The sequence below is a fragment of the Meriones unguiculatus genome, chromosome 18, assembly GCF_030254825.1.
Source record: "Meriones unguiculatus strain TT.TT164.6M chromosome 18, Bangor_MerUng_6.1, whole genome shotgun sequence".
In the NCBI taxonomy this organism is placed as follows: Eukaryota; Metazoa; Chordata; class Mammalia; order Rodentia; family Muridae; genus Meriones; species Meriones unguiculatus.
The window spans coordinates 11,479,419-11,501,824 of NC_083365.1; the positions used below are offsets into that span (position 1 = coordinate 11,479,419).

The 22,406-nt window shown below is 43.2% G+C and overlaps 1 pseudogene; it reads left to right on the top strand.

Moving 5' to 3' along the window:
• LOC110558611 (large ribosomal subunit protein eL43-like) overlaps positions 1–16,301 on the top strand; it is a 50,992-nt pseudogene extending 34,691 nt beyond the window's left edge.
• The last annotated feature ends 6,105 nt before the right edge of the window (positions 16,302–22,406 follow it).

Genomic DNA, 22,406 nt, shown 5'->3' on the forward strand with positions numbered 1-22,406 from the left:
CATTGATGTGACTAAATATTTGTATAGTTTCTTTGCCCAGACAGCTGGTCCTAAAGGATGAAAACAGTCCTTGGCATGGCAAAACAATACCATACTGCATCCTATTATAGGTGTGCGTTTTACCATATACCCTGACAAAAGGCATTTGGATTCTGCATTGACATGCTGAGAGTTACCGTGCAATACAGTCAGTAAGCGTAACAGTATCACTTTTGTGTCATTAGTATTGTAGTCTTGCTGTTTCTCTAAAGTCTTGGCTTGATGAGTTAGAGCAGTGGTTCTCGACCTCCTAACGCTGCGACCCTTTAACACAGTTCTTCATGTTATGACCCTCAAGCATAAAATTATGTTTGTGCTCCATCCTAGCTGTAGTTGTGCTGCTGTCATGAATCAGAATGTAAGTATCGTTGCAGACAGAGGCTTGCCAAAGGGGTCACAACATGAAGTTGAGAACCACTGAATTAGAGTCTTGATGTCTCCCCAAGTTATCAGCTTACAGTCCGTCTTGGGACACCTCCCCTTGATGGTTGGTTTCTTGTCTACCTTCAGATGTTTCACTGGTCTGGCAGTCTCTGGGATGTTATCAGGAGCCATCTGGGACTTTGTTCATTTTCTGGAAAAACAAAAGTATAACCTCGCCTCCTGTTAACATCAGGTTCTTTCCACGGATTAGTTTTTAGATCTTTTCATTTAACATATATTTTAAGCTTTGTCTCCTCTAAGGAAGAATGCTTTGGGAAGAAAAAAAAAAAAAGCATTATCCTTTAAAGTGAAAAAAAAAATGAAGTTGTTAACATGATTTTGTAAATTTTTTCTCTCCTGTATTAAATCTCAACCACAGTTTCTCCATCCTACCTTTCCCCCAGTCTTCCCCGCCTCCCCTTTCCCCCAGATCTACCCCCCACAGACACCTTCTCATCAGGGAGCAGGCCTTCCAGGAGCATCAACCAAACATGTTAGAACAAGTTATAGGAAGACCAGGCACATACCATCACATCAAGGCCGGATAAGGCAATCCGATAGGAGGAAAAGGGTCTCACAAGTAGGCAACAGAGCCAGGGACAGCCCCCCTCTCCCACTCTTAAGATTTCCACAATAATACTGAGCTGCTCAGCCTTAACATACATATGCGGAAGACCTAAGTCAGACCCCTAGATGATCCCTGGTCTCTGAGAGCTCCCGTGAGTCCCGGTCAGTTGATTCTGGGGCCACGTTATCTTGGTGTCCCTGGCTCTCTGGTTCCTCCGATCACTCCTCCCCCTCCTCCTCAGGACTCCCCTAGCTCCACCTACTGTTTGGCTGTGGGATTCTGCATCTGCTCCCATCAGCTGCTGGAGGAAGTCTCTCTAGTGTCTTTGATGACAATTCTGCTAGACTCCGGTCCCAGAACAATGCTGCAGGCAAGACAAACTCTAGGTCAAAGGTTTTGTGGCTGGGTTGATGTCCCAATACCTCCATTTGAGGCCTTGCCTGGTTACAGAAGATAGCCAGTTCAAGCTCCCTGTCCCGCGAGGTTAGGAGTCTTTGCTAGGGTTACTCTCGTAGATTACATGAAGGTTCCACGGCACTAGGTTTCTTTCTTGCCCTGAAATGCCTCCCAGTTCTATTCTTTTTTTCCCAGTATTTTCTCCCTTCCCCCTTCAACCTGATTCTCCTGTTCTCAACCCCATCTGCCCCGAGTCCACCTACAAAATTTATTGATAATCATTCTACCTAAAGACAAAATTTATTGATAATCTCTCTACCTCAAGACCCAGCTATACAACTCCTGAAGGTATTCCCAAAGGGTGCTCCATCGCATCACGAGTGCATTTGCTCACATGCTCGTAGCCACTTTATTCATGACAACCAGAAACTGGAAACAACCTAGATGTCCCTCAACTGAAGAGTAGATAAAGAAAATGTGATATAGTTCCACAAGGAAAAATTACCCAGTTGTTAAAAATAATGACATCATGAAATTTTCAGGCAAGTAGATGGAACTAGAAAAAAAAAGTCATCCTAAGTGAGGTAACAAGACCCAGAAAGACACACATAGTATGTACTCACTTCTACGTGGATATTAGCTCTAAAGTAAAGGACAATCATGCTACAGTCCACAGAGGCAGAGGGGATAAGCAACAAGGAGGGCTCAATGTGGGACACAAGAATCCCCCTGGGAATGGAAAACAAAGTGAAAAAATTTAATTTAAAGTTAGCATAACTAAATATAGCATAGTATGTGGGGTATAGGTTCCTGTATATAACTCCCTTTTTACTTTTAAATTTTCTAATTAAACATTTGATGGTGTTTTATAATGGCTTGATCCTGTGGATAGTAAAGGATTCCAGTAATATGATTAATATTTTTATAAGTTGCCAAATTTTTAAGTGTTTGTTAGTACAATAGGACTTGTTTTAGTACTTAGTTGTAATGGGTCCTAGAAAGGATATGTATAAAGAGCTATATGACAAAATCAAGTGCCAGATACAGCACAGTGATTGGTTGGTTGGTTGTTTTTAAAGCTCCCAGGGTCCCATATGCCTGTGGCTGTGTCCTATAACTGACAAGATAGGGTGAGGCACTAAAATAATCCAACTACAAAATTTAAAGGAACACCTTACAAGTAGAGTGGGTTGAGCAGAAGATATAATATCAGGGCTCAAAGATAAAGTAGGAGAAATAAACAACATAGGGAAGATATGAAAAAAAAAAAACCCACAGGAAAAGAACACCCAGGAAATGTGGGGTACATGAAAAGAGCAAACTTTCAAATTCTAGGCACAGTGAGAGAAAAAATCCCAAGTCAATTGCATAACCAGATCTTCAACAAGATCATAGAAGGAAACTTCCCACAAGCTAAGGAAAGACACACCCATACAGATATAAGAAGCATGCAGAACACCAAATAGTCAGGACCAGAAGAGAAAGTTTCCACACCTTCTCATAGTTAAAACTCTAAGTATACATAACAAAGAAAGTGTATTGCAAGCACCCAGGGAAGACAAATCACATATAAAGGAAAACTCACCAGAATAACAGCTGGTTTCTGGATGGGAACTTGGAAGACAGAAGAGCTTGAAGCAATGAATTCCAAGTGCTAAAGATCTCTCTGGCTATTCTAGACTAATATACTCGACAAAACATCTGTCATGGTCGATGGAGAAAGAAAAACTTTCCACAATATAAACAGCCTAAAAGTTTTATATCCAACAAATCAAACTTAAAGAAAATACAGGAAACAATATTTTGGACTAAAGACAGGGATGAGCATACTATAATTACTAAAACACAAAATACCGCTGAGATCACAAACAACAACACAAAAAAATCAACAATATAATGACTGCAATTAACTTATACACTTCAATAATGTCCTCAACTTCCCAAACAAAAGACACAGGCTGAGGCAGAGGCAGGTGGATCTTTGTGAATTTGAGGCCAGCCTGGTCTACGGAGTGAGTTCCGGAACAGCCAAAGACAAACAAACAAACCCTGTTGCAACTCCCCACCCCGAAACAAAAAGACACAGGCTGATTGAACAAATCAATAAACAAAATCCATATATCTACTGTCTACAAAAAGCACATTTTAGCTTTAAAGAGAGGCACTGTCTTTGAGTAAAAGGATGGAACCAGGAAAAAAAATGGGACCAGGAAAAAAAAAAAGGCATGCATTGCTATTCTAATATTTGACAAAGTAGACTTCAAACTAAACTAATGAGAAGAGAACATTCTTCATTCTAATCAAGAGAACAGTTAACCAAGAAGATATTACTATCCTAAACGTATAGGGACTAAACTCTGGAACACCCTATTTCATTTTTTTAAAAAATGTATTACTAGATTTAAAGGTCAACATCAACCCATTAATAGTAGGCAATTTCAGTGCCCCATTATCTCCAATAGACATCTGGACAAAAAATAAACAGAGCAGGGTACCTGTGATCTGATGAGGGAAATGAGGAAGAGGATGACTATTTAGGGAGGAGGGGGAGATAAATTCAGATGAGGAGTGAAGGAAGGTAAAGTAAGAGTAAGTCGCAAGGAATCATACTATTAACTATTTTCCTAAGAAGAACTATAGAACAGTAAGTCCATGTATAAATAAAGCATAAATGAATTTTTCTTATATGGACCGACAATGCTTCATCTTAGAGTGAATTACCAGCTTAAAAAACAAAAACAAACAACACCAGGCATGAGAAGCCCTCTTTTGAGTTGCTGGTCAGGGCTGTCCAAAAAACTCCAAAAATATTCAGTCTATTGCTACAGAGCTTGGTGGCCCTCAACCCCCAGAGGTGGAAGTCACATTGCATTTCAGGCACAGGGTGCAGAAGCACCTCAGTTGTAACTGACCTGAATGCCTCCTCCTAGAGGACAAGTTTTCATGTTACCAGAAGACCATGCAGTCTTCCAAAAAAGAGAAGAAATCAACCGTCCTACCTAGCTGTGATGTCTACGAACCAATCACAGCAACAACCAACAGGGCCCAATAAAAGTGAGGGCTCATTAGTGGCATGAAAACCTTAGCAGTGACTACCATCTCTCTAATTGGACTTAAGACCTGCTCAACAAGAGAGAAATCATACCTGGTATTGAAAAAACCTATCCAACCACCTCGGGTAGTAAAATCATGGATCTTGGGGGAGAATCTATCACTATTACTTTAAGCCAGCATTATTCCAAACTACATTCTAAATATGTATCCTTATATCCACAGGTAAGTGTAGTCCTAAGTCCTCATCAGGAAACTTCTCTTTGCTACACAGCCCATCACAGAAAACCACAACTAGTCAAAATGCAGAGTTGTGGAGTCCTGTCCCAACAGATACATCTACAAACCAGTTCCCACACCTAAGGCTCAGGAACATTGCAAAAAGAGTATAAAACAGGTAGTTTAGTATGAGATTGTGTTTCCTAGGAATGTCAGAAGCTGCTCCCATAGAGTATCACCAACATGACTGTCTAAATATGAACTAAACAAGGACAACAATGGACATACCAAAGAGAGTGGGGGAAAAAAATCAGCAGGCCCTCAAACCCACACAAAGAACTAAAGGCAACTGAGGAATGCTGAGAGTAGGAGAATATTCTTCCCCAGGGAAGAGCACATCCAAACAATAATCAGACATTATACAGACTGAGCTGGTTATATGTCAGAATGTGTGTGTGTGTGTGTGTGTGTGTGTGTGTGTTCATGTAACCAATTAATGGAAAAAGAGGCCATGAATTTGAAAGAGAGCAAGGAAGGATATATGGGGGAGTTTGGATAGAGGAAAAGGAAGTGAGAAATGATGTAATTATATTACAATCTCAAAAATAATAGAACAAAAGAGGAAAATGACATCATACATCAAATGGACATAACAGAATATACCACCCAAACTCCAAAGAATATATACTCTCCTCAGTAGCACACTGAAGCTTTTCTAAAGTAGAATGTGTATCCTGGGACACAAAATAAGTCTTTACAAATTAACAAAGATTGAAATAATTCCATGTATACTATCTGACCACAATGCAATAAAACTTAAAATTGCCAGCAAACAAATCTCTAGTAAATACACAAACTCATGAATATTAAACCACTCATTACTGAATGATGACTAGATCAAAGAAGAAACTGAGAAAGAAATAAAAAAATTCCTGGAACTCAATGGAAATGACAACACAACAATATATGGATAAGGTTAAATGGAAAGCCATCCTTTTATTTGTTATTTGTTATTTGTTTGTTATTCTAAATGCCTAAAGTTTAAAAAAAAATCAGAAAGAGTGCAGATAAATGACTTAATAATACAACCCAAAAATTTGGGAAAACAAGAACAAACCAAATCAAAACTCAAAACTCGGCTGACCACAAGAAATAATAAAAAACCAAGCATAAATTCATGAAATAGAAACAAAGAAAACAATACAGAAAATCAGTGATCTAAAAGCTGGTTCTTTAAAAAGATGATCAAGATTGACAGACCCTCGGCCTAACCAAGAGGGAGAAACATCCAGGTGCAGCCAGTGCTCTTAATCCTGAGCCATCTCTCCAGCCCCCTGGTATTGTGGATGTAAACATGTTTTTGTTTTGATCCCAGGTGTAGGATGTGGGACTGATTCAGATTGCCCATAGCAGCAACCTATCTGCCTTGTGTGGGCTCTGAGATGGGCCCTTTGCCAGCTGCAGATAGTTTAAAACTGAGGACTGGGAGAGGGAATAAATGAGGATTGGATTTGCCCTAAGGAACCCAAAGACCCTACCCAGCAGGAAGTAGCTAAAGAGAACTCCACCCCTTCCCCACACATAATATTGTCCTCCTACCTGGTGTTGGGAGGTTGGAAGGGATTGGGGTGGAGAAGGGAGAAAACAGATAAAGAAACATAAAGTTGTTTGAAAAAAGTATGCCTACACACTGGCGTTGTCTTCTACCTCAGAGGAGTACACTTTCAATATCTAGCTCTGCTTCTTGGTGGATATGAACTTTTGGGGGTTTTCCTCTGTCTTTTGTCTGTTTTAATTGATAACGCTTCATGTAATACAGGCTGGCCTTACGAGCTTTTTATTTTTTTTGAAGATTTATAATCTATACAATACTCTTTCTGCATATATGTGTACATACCAGAAAAGGGCACTAGATGGTTCTGAGCTAACAAGTGGGTGCTGGGAATTGAACTCAGGACCTTTGGAATAGTAGACAGTGCTCTTAACTGATGAGTCAGCTCGCCAGCCCCTCAGGCTGGCCTTAAATGAGCTACTTGCCTAGAATGACCTTCAACTACCAATCCTCCTATCTCTATCTCCCAAACACTGGGATTACAGGTGTACATGACCACAGAGGTCTTAGGAATCATGCTTGTAAATTTTACTGAATTTTTTTTTTTTTTTTTTTTTTTTTTAAATTTCACATCATGTACCTCAGTTCCACTCATCATTGCAATGAGTTCATTGCAATGAGTCATTAGTCTGGTTTGAGATTTTTGGCTTATGTGACAACATCAATATTGGAACCTCACCAAGACTCCTCCCGGTTATCCTGGTGTTGCCCTGTGTCATGGAAATCCTGCTGCTTTGGAGCAGCATGGCTGGCCCTTTCATGCACCCCAGCCATTCACAGATGATACAGATTTTTGAGTGGGTCAACTCAAGAGTCCTGGATCTGGGCCTGGATGGTAGCTGAGCTGGTCAGCCTGCAAGCTCTCATTTATCTGTACCTCCGGGGTGAGCTCTCTGGCACTGCTCTGGCTAGGCTACCTAATCCTGCTGCAGCAGGAGGCAGGGTCAGCTCTCCTGTTCTCTTGTCCTTGGGCAAACTCACCCACACCTACACCTCCAGAGCCATCTCCACTGTTGCTGCTCCGTCAAGTGATACATCCTGAGAGAGGCTGGGCCAGCTCTCCCGTTCTCACACCTTCAGGGTTGGCTCTGGCTCATCCATGCCTTCACCATCAGGGCCGGCTCCACTGTGTAGCCCAGGTGAGGATATATATACAGAGAGATCCTCACTTTCATAGTGGGGAAAGGGGGTCTAAGCATCTGCATTTCATAAAGGGTTCCTTGTGAAATTTGGGAAATGTCATTGTCAAGTGAATGATACAGAAATAGGTTACATGTCCTTTACCCAAAATGCTTTAGGCCAGATGTCTTCTCAAAGTCTTCCATTGTCCCTCTGGGAAAGAGCACCTGGTGGGCCTTTGTTATGTAAAAAAGTCGACTCCCGATTTGGTCTTCTTGATTTGCTTCCAGTGGGCTGTTACTCCAAGCTGAGGCTGTTGAAATATACTGTGAGGTCATTTTCTCAAATTATGATCCTGGGGCCGGAAAGATGGCTCAGTGGGTGAAGGTTCTTTGTCCCAACATGACCATGTGATTGGATTGCAAGGACGAGACCCATGTGGTAGGAGAAACTGACTCACAAGTTGTTCTCTGCCCGCTACATGCATGCGCCAGCACATGCCTACACACAGACACAGAATAAGAAATAAAGTAATTTTAAAATTATGACCCCCAGGAGACCACGTCAGGCTCCATTGCAGCCTCTCACCATGGCTCCCTGTAACTGTTTACATGGTAGCTCCTCCCCCTGCAGGTGAGACATATGCCCGGATTTGTTTGCCGAAGGATGTGGCCACGTCGGTGTGGTCTTACCAGACTCATCCTCTGGGGCTGAGGTCCTTCCAGCTACTCTCCCAGCTATCCAACTCACCCTGGAACTCTCGTCAACCCACCTAACACCTTTGAATTCTATGACACAGGGGATATTTCACAAGTCAGGGCTGGAGCCTGTGGACGGACTGCCTGCTAAAGCGAAAAAGAGGGAGGCAGTGGAGTCGGGGGTTCACATCTCCCTCACTCTTCCTTCCTATTTGTTCTTCCAGCAGGCCCTGCTCCTTCAGAGCAGCGCCTTTGAGAAACTGCCCTTGGAGACCCTCCGCTATCTAAACTGTCCCTCTCTGACCTACTTGTACCAGCATGGATCTTAGTGACAGGAATACAGTTTGAGAAATGTGCATCACTGTGCAAATGTCACAATGAGTACTCATGCAAGCCAGCATGGTCTCACCTTCATACCTCTGATACCTGTGATAGAATTAGCCATATCAGATAGATGAGCCAGAGAAAACATGATAAAAAAAAAATTCAGTAAAGGCAGGTCCTCTTCATGACTACTGTTTTCTATATGTATTTATATAAATAAAAATATTTTTTGAGACAGGGTCTCACTATGTAGTCCTGGCTGGTCTGGAACTCACAGAGATCCATCACCCTTTGCCTCTGGGGTTCTGGGAATACAGGTGTGCACCACCACACCCAGCCTAAACTTGTCTTCTTAAGAAGAAAAATTAGATTAGTAAGGCTGCTGCTAATATGGCTTGGTGAGTTGGTCAGGATTCTCTAGTTGGTGAGAACTAATAGCACATATATGTCACAAACATTTATCAGATTGGCATACATGACAGCTGGGTAGTAGTCCAATGATGACTGTCTTCACACTGGAGAGGCTAAGAACTGGGTGACTTACCTGTTCACAAGGCTGGGGGCCTCAATGGTGTGAACAGAGTGGAATTTTTTTATTTTTAATTTTTTTATATTAATCACAGGTTATTTACTTTGTATCCCAGTGGGAGCCTCCTCCCTCCTTCCCTCCCAATCTCACCCTTTTTCCCTCATCTTCTCCCTGCCCCTTTCCAAGTCCACTAATAGGGGAGGACCTCCTCCCCTTCCATCTGACCCTAGCTTATCAGGTCTCTTCAGGACTGGCTGCAATGACCTCTTCTGTGGCCTAGCAAGGCTGCTCCTCCCTTGGGGGTGGGGGTGGGTTGAAGAGCTCGCCTTTGAGTTCATGTCAGAAATAGTCCCTGTTCCCCTTATTAGAGAAACCATTTGGACACTGAGCTACCATGGGCTATATCCAAGCAGGGGTTCTAGGTTATATCTATACATGGTCCTTGGTTGGAGAAACAGTCTCATGAAAGACCCCTGTGCCCTGATATATTTGGTCCTTGTGGAGCTCCTGTCCTCTCCAGGTCTTACTAACTCCCCCTTCTTTCATGTGATTCCCTGCACTCTGCCGAAGGTTTGGTTATGAGTCTTACTATCTGCTTTGATACACTGCTAGGTAGAGTCTTTTAGAGGCCCTCTGCTGTAGGCTCCTGTCCTGTTGCTTGTTTTCTCCTACATCCAATGCACATCCCATTTGTCTTTCTAAGTGAGGATTGATCATCTTACCCCGGGTCTTCTTTCTTGTTTATCTTCTTTAGGTGTATAGATTTCAGTATGTTTATCCTATCTTATAGGTCTATATAAATGAGTATATACCATGTGTATCTTTCTGCTTTTGGGATACCTCACTCAGGATGATCATTGCAGAATGGAATTCTTATGTATTCCTGGCTGGCCTGTAGACCAGGACAGCTTGAAACAGATCCGCCTGCCTCTGTCCCTGTGCCCCTGGCCTCCTCTGCCCCTGCCTCTGCCCCTTGAGTACAGGGATTAAAGGAATGTGCCACCAGGTATGACAAAACCCTAACTTAAAAAAAAAAAAAGATCTTTGTGACATTTGGTAAAGTCCTTTCTACAGAAGCACAAAAACCTGAGTTTGAACCCTAGAATTCAGATAAAAAGTCAGAGGAGGCTCACAACTGCCTCTGGCTCCAGCTCCAGAGGATCCTACACCCTTTTCTGGCCTCTGGAGGAATCTGCACATGCCTAGCACACATATACACATACAAATGCAAAACAAAAACAAAACCAGGGGCTGGAGATACGACCTGGTGGTTAAGAACATGTATTGCTCTTCCAGAGGATGGGAGTTCAGTTCCCATCACCCCTCTTCTGCCCTCCTTGGGCACCTGGACTATGTGACGTACTCAGACAGAGAGACACACACACACATAAATAAGTTGATAATAAGTAAAATCTATGAACATCACCAGCTCGTTAGAAAAACAAACAATGAACAATGGAAGTCAAGAGCAATTGGGGAACGATACCCAGTGTAATTGGGAATGATGCCTTGGGCCTCCACCTGTACATGCAACCATATGCATCTGAAAGCACACGTGCATAGACCCACACTAACAAGTAGATAACACACTCACACACACATCCAACCTGAACTACAGCATTTATATTTGTACAAATACAGTTGTGTTTGTACTTTACTAACAGGCTTATTTCATTTAAGATAATGTCCAAAAGGCTTATCCATGTTGCCATAATGAAATGATTAATCTTACCGTCTTGGTTGGAATGAGAAGCAACTAGAAGAGTGACTCAAAAGTTGAATGGACTATTTAGAGGTGATGGGACCATGGATGATGGGACTGTTAAAGGAAGTAGGTAATGGGGACGTGTCCTGGGGAGCTACGACCTGCCACGCCCCCTCTTCTTACTGCTTTGCTGCACACCATCCACCTTGCAAGCCAGTCTATCAGTCCTCTGAAACTACGATTACACTAATTTTTTCCTGCCTTGAGTTATAGCTGGTTTTTTTTCTTCACAGCAACTCAGAGTAACAGACAGAATTTTCTTTCTTCTTGAGACTGAAAGAGAGTTCGTTGCCTATATAACGACCCTTAGGTTCGCCTCAGAGTATCCATGCCACATATTGAGTTCTCTGAATCAAGTACTGAGACATTTGAGGGGCATAGCACATGCGTTGTGGAAAAGAAGGGAGCAGAAGACAAACTGTGAAGAGGAATTTGGGAATGTAAGCCTCCTTGGTAGGGCCATTTCCCTGTGTAGTGGAGGCAGACCCTGAAAATTGCCAGCTAGAAGTTCTTTGCTGACCACATTTATCCTTCTTTGAAAAGAGATCTGGCCAACACACCTCTATGTCTATTATGTTGGGATGGTACCAAGTGAAGAGTCCACCTATCAAAGAAGATGCACAAAGAGACACTTTCTTCAGTGTGGGCAGTCAAACTTTGGGGGTTTGCTTGCTTGTTTATTTTTGTAGATAAAAGAATTGAAGCTAGAGCCAGAGACATATCAGCAAGTGCTCAACCACTAAGCCACATGCCAAAACCCAAAGTTGAGTTTTGTTGAAAATCAATAGATTCTAAAGCAAGGAATTATATAGAAATATTTTTTAATCCCTTAATCTATCATATAACATATGAAGAGCTATTAAATTGGAGCATAGCTTTTCTCTCATTATTATTATTAAGGATATTTTTTTGTATATGTTTTGCTTGCATATATACACCATGGGTGTGCTGATACTTCTAGAGGCCATGAGAAGTTATTAGATTCCTGGAACTGGAATTACAGATGATTGTGGGCTGCCATGTGGGTGTTGAAAACCTAAGCCAGGTCCTCTGCAGGAGCAGGAAGTGCTCTTAATTAATGAGTCATCTCTCTGGTCTTTCTCTTTTTATATGAACCTGTATATTTATGGTTTATTTTTAAATGTGGGGTCAACCTCAGGGCCTTGAAATGATAGACAAGCTCTCCTCCACTGCTATGTCAAGCTCAGTTTGCATCATGTCTTCCAAAGCATGTTTTCAAAATTTCAAGCCTTTGTTTAAAAGTATTATGGAGAGAGAAAGTGGGTAGAGGTAGCTGAGAAAAGACATGGGACACATGGGCCCAAGGTTCTCTGTTCTAGACTAAATCCTGGAGAGAGGCAGTTTGACAATTTGACAGCCCTTTCAAGGGCAGGATGCCTCTGCTTTACTCTAGATTTGAGATTCTGGAAGAAGGTCACCATATAAGTTGGACCCAAGTGAACTCAGGAAAACCAATAAGCTGATTGGCCAAGCATCCTAGATTCCTGCCATCATTCTCAGGGCCCTGGGGTGAAGCAAAGTTCCTAAGATCCAGAAGATCCATCTCTAATGGAGTGGCAGGGGTTCCTGAGAGCACTGACCAACACAAACAGAGGCACAGGAGGTGGTACAAGGACCCAAGTCCACAGGGCAAACAAACACCAATGAAAAGCCAAGTCATTAGATCTAACTCAGTCAAGAATGAATCTCATAAACTATCAATGTCAGCAGGAAGATGACAAACTATAAGTAAATCAATCAATCAAATTGCTTTCTGTCATTTGGATGAGAGGATGAGATGGTACAGAAACCCAAGAACCTGGATATTTGTTCTCTAAAGACTGTCAGTCATGCTTCTCCTACATCATGGAAAACTGCAAAGCACGGTCACTTAGAACTCTGGTTTGTGGTTTGTGTGGTCCTCCACGTAGAACCCAGGGCATCATTCATGTTAGGCCAGTGCTCTTCTACGGAAATACAGATCCAGGCCAAACCACATTGAAAATTTTTTTCTTTTATTACATTTTTTTAAGTTTATTATTGTGTGTATGTGTGTGTGCATGGGGAAACCAGACTACAACCTATGGGAGTCCTTTTCTCTTTCCACCATGTGGGTTCCAGGGATTAAACTTTGTCAGGCCAAACAGAGAGAGAGAGGAAGGAAGGAAGGAAAGAAGGAAGGAAGGAAGGAAGGAAGGAAGGAGAGAGAAAGAAAGAAAAAGAAAGGAAGGAAGGGAGGAAGGAAGGAAGGAAGGAAGGAAGGAAGGAAGAGAAAGAAAGAAAGAAAGAAAGAAAGAAAGAAAGAAAGAAAGAAAGAAAGAAAGAAAGAAAGAGAAAGAAAGCTAGCCTGGCATGGTAGTACAAGCCTTTAATCCCAGCACTTGGAAGGCAGAGGCAGGCAGATCTTGTGAATTCGAGGCCAGCCTGGTCTACAGTTCCAGGACTGGCATGAGTTCCAGGACTGTAATTCTCTGTCCAGTGGTAGTGTGGGATGCCAGTGTCAGCTTCTGGATGAAGAACAGACAACCTTGAGATCCAAGGTTCCATTTCTGTCAGGAATGACCAGAGCAATCAGGGCAAGGCCCCTGTACTAGTCAGGGCTCCATGGGGGTGGGGTGAAAATGAGTTTTCCAGCTTGTGTTACAGTTAGCTCTCTTAGAATGAGATTGCTGGTATTAGACAGCAGTGAAGGCCTGGGAGCTCCAAAAGCCAGTGATGATATCTAAGGTGTTAGCCCTTTGCCAAGCTGTGTAGACAATGCAGGTAGATGCCCAAAACCAAAACCCGTCAGTGGCTGGAAAACAGGCGGGACTAAAGCAGTCCTGGCAGTGCTTTGCCAGAGGTCAGCACCAATCTTGAAGCAGCCAAACCCCAGGTAGTCCAGAAGCAGGTAGCTGCTTGATTGGCAGCCAAGTTCTGTCCTCCTTTGGTGACTCTCCAGGGAGGTGGGGAGCCCTCCTTCCCCCAGAATAAATGATGAATCTTGGGTGGCTTTGATGGAAAGCTGATGACATCATGAAGCACCCACACTTCTTTTGTGTGAAATCAACCTTGGACAGTGGGAAGGGTTTCAAAGGTGAATGTGCTTGATTCAATAGGGCTAGAGGCGCTTAGGGACACCTGATTTACATGTAGTGCTACAATACCTCATTCACATGCAGTAGCACAGTCCTATCACAGTCCTTAATTATCTTAAAGATGGGGGAAAATCACAAGTGCAATTGAAGGTCATTTGCTTAAAGCTAAAATCTCCTTAGCATAGGGTGGGGTATTTCCAGGAACCCCCAGGTACTTGCTAATCAGGTTTTCTTATCAGGAAAAGGTTCAGCCTGTAATCTTCCCCGAGGGCTATGTGATGCTCCTAAGAGGTTTTTGGGGCTCAGAGAGGGCAAGGAGTCTGTGTCTTAATAGACTGAGCTCAACTGACTATCCAGAAATGGCAGACTTCGACCTTTTAACAGCAGTGTCCCACACAGGATAGCCAGAGCTTTTATGGAGAAACCCTGTCTTGAAAAAAGAAAAACAAAAACTTTGTTAGGCTTGGTAGCAATCACCTTAACCCACTGAGCCATCTCAATGCCCCTAAACCAAACTTTTGAGTCCAATTAGTCTCCTAAAATAAAGGGCTACTTGCTGTTGTTGCAGAGGACCAGAATTTGGTTACCAAGACCTACTACATCAGGTGGTTCACAACTGTCTATAAACTCCAGAACCAGAGGATCCAAGCTCTTCCTATGACCTCACAGGCACCTGCACTCAGACTGCACATATGTACACACATACACACCATATACACACGCGCGCACACACATTAAAAAAATAGCTTTTGCTGCCTTTTTAGTTGATTCTAAAGGCGTGTGGCATGTGGTCTCCATGTCAATATTCCAGCCCTATGACAAAATACCTGAGGAGATAAAGTAAAAGAAAAAAAAGTTCACTTGGCTCCATTACTTGCGGGTCTCTGGTGAGGCAGAGCATCATCATGGGGAGCATGCAATGGAGCAAAGCTGCTCTTCTCGAGGTGCCAGAGAAGCAGAAAGAGTGGGAGAGAAGAGGCCACAGCAAAATATTACATTAAAAGGCATGTCCCCAGACCTACTTTCTGCAGTTAAGCCCGTTTCCTCCACTTCCCGGTAGCTATTATGCTGTGCGTCCGTCCGTGGATTAATCCACCTGTTGCCGGAATACCTAAGTTCTACCACATACCTGTACCAGGAAAGGACAATATGTCATTTGGACGTGATGCACATAGCCTGCAATCTTGAGAAGCAGAGGCAGGAAGACTACATCAAGTCTGAGGGTGATCTTTAGTGGAAAGGGATGTGAAACAATTTCCTTTCTTCCCACCTGTCTTTTTCTCTGCTGATTTAACTTGAGCTGTAAGTTAAAATGATCTTCTCATCTTTTTCCTCCCTTTATTCTCTGACCTATAACTTAGTTTAGGACATCTTGAAATTCTATCACAATCTTCACATTTTAACCCAGAGCTTTGAATTCTTACTTTTGTTTGTTTGTATTGGGGGAGGGACACAATATGGTTTCACTATGTAGACCAGGCTGGCCTCAGCTCACAGGGATCCCCCTGCCTCTGCCTTCTGTATTCGGAATTAATGGTGTGTGCCACCACATCTGCCCTAATTCTTAGGTTTGTAATTCTTCTGGTTTTAGCTGGAAACTGCTGAGCTTAATTCCAGGCCACCAGTGGTATTCAACTCCATCACACAGTCCCTTCATTCTGGAACCAGCAGCTCCTGGGATGTGCGCCTATTGTGACAGAGAACAGTGAGAACCAGGGCAAGCCACATACTTCTTTTTTGCTCTTAACCTTAATGTTAATATTCTATTATTGTGTGCATGCATGTGATGTATGTGAGGGAGCACATGTGCTGTGGTGTGCATGTGGAAGTCAAACAACTTACTTGAGTTGGTTCTCTCGTTCACCTTTATGTGGGTTCTGGGGATCAAACTTAGGTTGTCAGGCTAGTTCTACAAGTGTTTTTAGCCACTGAGTTATTTCACTGGCCGCACACAGACACTTTTAAAACCTCTTCTTTTCAGGCTTGGGCTTCAGTTCCGGCAACATGGCTAAACGCACCAAGAAGGTCGGGGTTATCAGGAAATACGGGACCCGCTACGGTGCCTCCCTCCAGAAGATGGTGAAGAAGATTGAAGTTAGCCAGCATGCCAAGTACACTTGCCCCTTCTGTGGCAAGACCAAGATGAGGAGATGCCGTTGGCATCTGGCACTGTGGATCCTGCATGAAAACAGTAGCTGGTGGGGCTTGGACCTATAACACCACTTCTGCCATCACAGTAAAGTCTGCCATCAGAAGACTCAAGAAACGGAAAGACCAGTAGAAGCACTACTGTTTGAGACGTGCCTCGTCTGCAATAAATGGGTTAATTTACACACACACACACACAAACCGGCCCTCTTCTTACAACATACCCACTCATGTTCATTGCCAAACTAATTCTTATGCCAAGTTCACTCAACGGAGAAATGAATAATGTATAATAGAGAAATGTGACGAACTTCTCTAATATACTCTACTGCAAGCACTAAGCATTATCTAATTACCAGATTATTGGGCCACAGTAATGTGGTCAGACAGAAAGAAACAATTTATTTTTCCTGTTACTTGGGTCTGTTCTTGGGTTACGTTCCCTGTTAGCAGAGCCCAGGATGGAGAATCTTCAGCATGTAATCTCCTGAGTTTGTGATTTCAAGATGGACACGTTGGGAAGTGAGACAATGACAGAACCAAGGAGGGAAAAGAAGTAGGAAAGGACAACTCAGTGTACACTTGGACGAGGGGAGGTGTGAGCTCAGCTTGGAAGAGGGGAGATGTGACCCCAGCTGGGAAGAGAGAGGAGGTGTGGCCTAAGCTGGAAAGAGGGTAGTTGTGACCTCAGTCTTGGGAAGAGGACAGGTATGAACTCAGTTGGAAAGAGAGGGCAGGTGTGACCTCAGCTGGGAAGAGAGGGCAGGCATGAGCTCAGCTAGGAAGACAGGAGGTGTGAGCTCAGCTGGGAAGACAGAGCAGGTGTGATCTCAGCTAGGAACAGAGGGGAGGTATGACCTCAGCTGGGAGAAGAGGAGGGCAGGTGTGTCCTCAGCTGGGAAGAGACCTCAGATCCTATGTGAGGTTGGAGTGAGCATGTTAGTACAGAGTTTTCCCTCTTGAGACAAGGGTGCGGTTTATTGGTCTCATATATTTTATTTATTTTTATATTTTATTTTATTTTTTAATTAATTTTTTTATATTAATCACAGGTTATTTACTTTGTATCCCAGTGGGAGCCTCCTCCCTCCTTCCCTCCCAGTCTCACCCTTTCTCCCTCATCTTCTCCCTGCCCCTTTCCAAGTCCATTAATAGGGGAGGACCTCCTCCCCTTCCATCTGACCCTAGCTTATCAGGTCTCTTCAGGACTGGCTGCAATGACCTCTTCTGTGGCCTAGCAAGGCTGCTCCTCCCTTGGGGGTGGGGGTGGGTTGAAGAGCTCGCCTTTGAGTTCATGTCAGAAATAGTCCCTGTTCCCCTTATTAGAGAAACCATTTGGACACTGAGCTACCATGGGCTATATCCAAGCAGGGGTTCTAGGTTATATCTATACATGGTCCTTGGTTGGAGAAACAGTCTCATGAAAGACCCCTGTGCCCTGATATATTTGGTCCTTATGGCACTCCTGTCCTCTCCAGGTCTTACTAACTCCCCCATCTTTCATATGATTCCCTGCACTCTGCCGAAGGTTTGGTTATGAGTCTTACTATCTGCTTTGATACACTGCTAGGTAGAGTCTTTTAGAGGCCCTCTGCTGTAGGCTCCTGTCCTGTTGCTTGTTTTCTCCTACATCCAATGTCCATGCCATTTGTCTTTCTAAGTGAGGATTGGTCATCTTACCCCTGAGTCCTCTTTCTTGTTTATCTTCTTTAGGTGTATAGATTTCAGTATGTTTATCCTATCTTATAGGTCTATATAAGTGAGTATATACCATGTGTGTCTTTCTGCTTTGGGGCTACCTCACTCAGGATGATCGATTCTAGGTCCCACCATTTGCCTGCAAATTTCATGATTTCCTCGTTTTTAATTGCTAGTATTCCATTGTGTAAAAGTACCACAATTTCTGTATCCATTCCTCAACTGAGGGACATCTGGGTTGTTTCCAGGTTCTGGCTATTACAAACAAAGCTGCTATAAACATGGTTGAGCATGTTGTGTACTTGAGCATCTTTTGGATATATGCCTAGGAGTGGTATAGCTGGATCTTGATGAATCACTATTCCTATTTTTCTGAGAAAGCGCCAGATTGATTTCCAAAGTGGTTGTACGAGTTTGCATTCCCACCAGCAATGTAGGAGGGTTCCCCTTTCTCCACAACCTCTCCAGCATGTGTTGTCACTTGAGTTTTTTATCTTAGCCATTCTGATGGGGGTAAGGTGAAATCTCACGGTCGTTTAGATTTGCATCTCCCTGATGGCTAAGGATGCTGAGCATTTCTTTAAGTGTTTCTCTGCCATTCTATAATCCTCTACAGAGAGTTCTCCTCTATGTATTTTAAAAGGTTTTTATTTATAAGAATAAATTATTTATAGGCACTTTAATACATTATATAATGCAATTTGACCATACTCACCACCATTACCTTCTAGCAAGTCTTCTACTCTGACCCCGTCTGTGTGTGTAGACGCGTGTGTGCTCACACACGCACGTGCCCGTGTGCACAATGATTTATCTTTAGGCTAGATCCTAGCTCAATTTTCTGTTACTACGTTAAAATACCATGACCAAAAGCATCTTGGGGAGAAAAGGGTTTGTTTCACAGATTATTCCCCATAATTCTTACAGATTATTCTCTGTAAGGCAAGTGGATTTACATATTATTCTCCATAGTTCCTCATGAAGGCAGGAACTCAAGGCAGGAGCTTAATGTATAAACCATGGAGCAACCGCGCTCACTGCTTTGCTTCCAAGCTGACATTCAGCTACCCTTCTTACAGAAATTAGGCCCATGTGCCCAGGGAAGGTACCACCCAGGGTAGGCTGGGCCCTCCTACATCAATTAACGACCAAGAAAACTCCCCTGAAGACATGTCCACAGGCCAAACTGATGGAGGCAGTTCTTCAAATGAAGTTTGACAACCAAGCTGACAACCAAGGTCAGCCACTGAACTAATTACTTTTTTGTGTGGCTGTGATAAAACACCATGGCCAGAAGTGATCTACGAAAGTGTTTATTTGGGCTTACAGTTCCAGAGGGATAAAGGAACATTTTATCATGCTACCCAGGATAGCTTGCAATTTCGTCTGCACTGGGAGGTCAGTATGGAGTTGGCTGCATACTTCTGATTTTGAGGAGGAAGCTAATCAACTTAAATGAATTATACATTTTAAAATTTTGTTTATTTTTATTTTATGTACATTGATGTCTTTACTGAATACATGTGTGTGTGAGGGTGTTGGATCCCCTGGAATAGGAGTTACAAACAATTGTGAGTTGTCATGTGGGTGCTGGGAATTGAACTATGGTCCTCTGGAAGAACTATCAGTGCTCTTAACCACTGAGTCATCTCTCCAGCCCTGAGCTATACATTTTTATAACTCATTCTGTGATGAGGAAATTATGCCTCTATAAGAAAGATTATTTTTAGGAATCCTCATTAGATTGATTACATGCATTATCTTAGATGATGCGACATGGCCAGACATGATGGTGCATTCCTGTAACCCCATCACTCATTAGGTCAAGTCAGGAAAATTGAGGTTCAAGGCCAGCCTGGGTTACATAGGTGAATTTAAGTCAGGGGTTGTGGTACCTGCCTGTAATCCCACCACTTGAGAGTTGGAGGCTGGGGAGTAGAGTTCAGCCATTCTTAGATACATAATGAGTTCAAGCCCAACCTGGGGTATAAGGCAGCCTATCTCACAAGCAAGCAAACAAGTTCCCTAGGTTTAGGTTAGTTGTTAGACTGCTTGCTTGGATGCACAAAAGCCCTGGGTTGGATGTCCAGCACCTCATAAACTGGGAAGGCAGCACATTCAAGCACTTGGAAAACTGAGGCAGAAGGACAAGAACTTTAAGAACACTCTGAGCTACATTAGCAAGTCTGAGAGGCCAGCCTGGGCTACATGAGACCATGTCTTAAAAATGTTAAAAAGTCCTTCTGTCCTGGTTAGTTGATACAAGTTAGTCTTCTGAGAACAGGGGATCTCACTAAGAAAATGCCAGCTCGGCAATGGTAGCACATGCTTTTAATCCCAGCACTCAGAAGGCAGAGGCCTGAAGGCTTTCTGTGGGTTCGAGGCCAACCTGGTCTACAAAGTGAGTTCTAGGATAGCCAAGGCTACACAGAGAAACCCTGTCTGCAAACACCAAAAGAAAAAAGAAAAGAAAATGCCTCCATCATATTCTCCAGCAGGCAAGTCTGTGGGTGGAACTGTCTTGATTAATGGTTGATTTCCAGGGCCCAGCCCACTGTGGGCAGAGCTACCCCTGGGAAGAGAGTCCAGGGTAGTATAAGAAGGCTGAACAAGTCAGCAAGTCGGTAAGCAGCACTCCTCCATTGCCGTTGCCATGGTTCCTGCCTCTGCTCCTGCTTGAGCTCCTGCACCGACTTCCCTTCATGGTGGACTTACTAAAGCTTTTCCTCCCTGAGTTACTTCTGGTCATGGTGTTGACCAAGGCAATAAAAAGCAAAGCAGGACAACTTCTGTTATTCAAACTTCACTTCCTGGGTCTGGCACAAGAGTTTGCTCAGGACTTCACAGCAGACTGTTTCCACAGTGCAGCTGCTGGCGCTTCTCAGCACAAGTGAAGCCTATCTGTTTGGTATTTTTGAAGACACCTACCTGTGTACTATCCACTTCAGGTGTGGAGAAATTGCTCAAGAATGATGGGAAACATCTCATTCGCAAAAATATTTTCCCTTGTTCTTGTTTTCTTTTCTTTTCTCCTCCCTTCTTCTCCACACTCTCTCTGTGTGGCCCAGTTTGTCTGAAACTGCTATGTAGCCAAGATGACCTTGGACTTCTGATCATCTTGCCTCTACCCACAAGTACCAGGATTACAGGCCAGTTTATCAGTATTTCAGGATGTTAGATACTTCCCCTCATGGAGTTGAAAAGTGTTTTAGTATATTTCTTACCAGTAGTTGCAGTTTGAATGGGTGTTTAGGGGGTCCTGGTGTCTTGTTCAGAGAATTTAAGGAGTACATACAAAAAGGCAGAATAGGGAAAGATTCTATTCATAAGCAAACTAAAAAGTGCAGGACCTTCATGCTCCAAGAAAGCAGCGGGCTATCTGAATCTTAGTATCCAGCACATCCCTTTGTAGGATGAGGAGGTACTTGCTAGGGGCAGGGTATGGGCAGCTTTTTGTCTTGACAGGTTCAGACGGATTACATAAGCCTTTGTTTGCTGTGCATGTCCTTTCTCACGATGCATTTGATTGCAATCTTATGACCAATCATGCAGAGTCATGATTTTAGGTAATTTTCCCTTAAAGTTCACTCAGGGGACACGGTTTGCCTCACTGTGCATGTACCCAAAACCAGTCTAGGCTGTTTTCCCACTGCCTCTAGTTCCAACATATGTGTTTAAATGGATTTGATCACAAAAAGGGGGTTGGTTACTGAGCTTACTAAGGAAGCCGTTTTTTTCTAGACAGGGTTGCTCTGTGTAGCCTTGGCTGTCCTAGAACTCACTCTGTAGACCAGGCTGGCCTTGAACTCACAGAGATCTATCCAGCCCCTGCCTCCTGAGTGTTGGGGTTAAAGGCATATGCCACCACTGCCCTGCCCTTTCTTGGATTTTTAAATAAACAATGTGATTTAGTTTTTTTTTTTTTTATCTTACATGTATGAGTGCTTGGGTTGCATGGTGCTTGTGCACCAATTGCATATCTGGTGCCCATGGGCCAGAAGAGGACTTTGGATTTCCTGGGCACTTTTTATTTGTTTATTTTATTCATTTACTTTACATCTGGACCACAGTTTCTTCTCCCTCCTTTCCTCCCAGCTATTCCTCTCCCACTTCCCCTGCTCCCAATCCACTCCTTTCTCTTCTGAGAATGGGAGGCCTCCCACAGATATTAACCAGACTTAGCATACCAAGTTGCAGTAATACTAGGCACAACTTCTCCTATTGAGGCTAGATGGGGCAGCCCATTTAGGGAGAAAGGGTCCCAAAGGCAGGCAACAGAGTCAGAGACAGCCCCTGCTCCTGTTGTTAGGAGTCTCACATGAAGACCAAGCTACACAACTGGTACATGTGTGTAGAGGGCCTTCATCAGTCCCATGTATGCTCTCTGGTTGTAGCCAGTGCTCATAACCACTAACTATATCTCTATCCCTGTAAATATAATTTCTTAAGTTTTATTTTATGTGGATGGTGTTTTGTCAGTATATTGCAGTTGTGGAGGCCAGAAAAGGGCATTGGATCCCTTGGACCTGGAGCCACAGAAGGTTTTTGAGCTGCTTTATGGGTGCTGGGAACTTCATGAGGGTCCTCTGGAAGAGCAGCAAGTGCTCTAAGCCACTGGGCCATCTCTGTGTGCCCCAAGTATATGTTTTTAGTGTTAGATATCTGTAGCACTGTTTGTGTAAGTTTGCTATTAAAATACATTTGACTGTATACACATATATTTTAATAAGAGCCACTATA